Source organism: Mus caroli, chromosome 19, assembly GCF_900094665.2.
Source record: "Mus caroli chromosome 19, CAROLI_EIJ_v1.1, whole genome shotgun sequence".
Classification (NCBI taxonomy): Eukaryota; Metazoa; Chordata; class Mammalia; order Rodentia; family Muridae; genus Mus; species Mus caroli.
In genome coordinates this window covers 57,519,867-57,521,432 of record NC_034588.1, presented here as the reverse complement: position 1 = coordinate 57,521,432, position 1,566 = coordinate 57,519,867, and the positions used below count along the sequence as shown (strand labels likewise).

General features: G+C 43.0%; 1 protein-coding gene across 1 annotated transcript in view; it reads right to left on the bottom strand.

Annotated features, from left to right (window-relative positions):
- LOC110285338 (zinc finger protein 431-like) overlaps window positions 1-1,566 on the bottom strand; it is a 60,501-nt gene that overhangs the window by 55,253 nt on the left and 3,682 nt on the right. The gene's annotated exons all lie outside the window — the stretch shown is intronic.

Genomic DNA, 1,566 nt, shown 5'->3' with positions numbered 1-1,566 from the left:
AGAAGAGAAGAGAAGAGAAGAGAAGAGAAGAGAAGAGAAGAGAAGAGAAGAGAAGAGAAGAGAAGAGAAGAGAAGAGAAGAGAAGAGAAGAGAGAGAGAGAGATGAGCTTTCATATGTACTCAGAATAGAATCTGGGTGCTCTGGAAGAAACTTCTAAGGTATTTTCCAACCAAGTTTTCTGTTTTTGATGTTTCCTGTGTAAGGCAGCCCAGTTGAAGGTCAGACATCTGTTGCTTATTAAAAAGTGGAATTCTTCTCCAGGTGAGAGAATTAGCCTCAGGCAGGTATGAGCTCCCTAAACTGTTTATCCAATACAATGTGGTCAGCCATGAAACCATATACATACAACCAACAAAAATGGACTTAGCAACACATTTATTCATGTTTTTAATAAGGGAGAAGTTGGAAGGAAAGTTTTTGGCAAGGGGTGGATGGAGGACAAAAAATGCGGAAATAATGTAGTATCTTTTAACTAAAATATATACTGTAGTGTATTGGCCTGATGTTGTATTCTGATGTTACATGATGAACAGTCCATCATGTACTCAGGTGATGTCATGCAAACCTTCTCCCCATTTTAACTGATCAAAAAAGGCAAGGGAGAGCATGTGATTGAACAGTAGAAGGGAAAGATGGGACTGAAGGTTTGAGAGTGTAGAGTAGACAGAGAGAGGAAGAAGAATGAAAGGACAGAGCAAGAGGAGGGAAGCCATGATGGACCAGATGGAGAAGTCTTAAATAGCAAAGGGTCTCATAGCTGGGTAATAAGTTAGTATAGTACTAGATCTGACCAATCAGGGCATATGGCTTATAATTATAATAAATGGATTGTGTGTGTGTGTGTGTCTGTTTAATATGGGCTTATTCGTTGGTGCACCTTACTTTGGGCTTAGAACCAAACTAACCTTAGATAAAAGCCTACCCCACCCCACCCCCAATATAAACAACTAGGGCTGAGTTCTACAGTTGGAGCAGGGTGGAAATTAAACACCACTTAGAGTGGGTCTAAGGGGTGCCACAACACAGTTGGGGTTCCCTGAGCCTAAAGAGGGACCAAGGACCCTGAGGCATGATTGCCTATGAAGCAGCCTTCACAGCTAAGGGTCAAAAGCTGGACAAAAACAGCAGCTAATTTTCCAGAGCCTTCTCACAGGCACAGCAGGCTGATGCAGGCATCTCCACCCAAGCAAGCCCTCCCATGCTCACTTTCCCATTATCTCCCACGTCTAAACAGAACACAGGATAATCAGACCCACTCTCCTGACTACTTGCACTCTAGGCTGCCTGAGATCGGTGCACAGGCTGCTACCTACAACCCAAACAAAAGACAGAGATGTCTCAGAAGCACAGAAGCTACTGTTAGCCTCTCCCTGAAAATAAAAGAATTGGAGAGGGCTGTAGTGTCATTAATTGAACACCAGAGGGAGACAAAGGTACAAGAAACTCTGGATCAGATAATAAGAATTATAAATTTTGCATACACTAGCAAGAGTTTGCTGAAAGGACCCTGCTATAGCTGTCTCTTGTGAGACTAGGCCGGGGCCTAGCAAACACATAAGTGGATG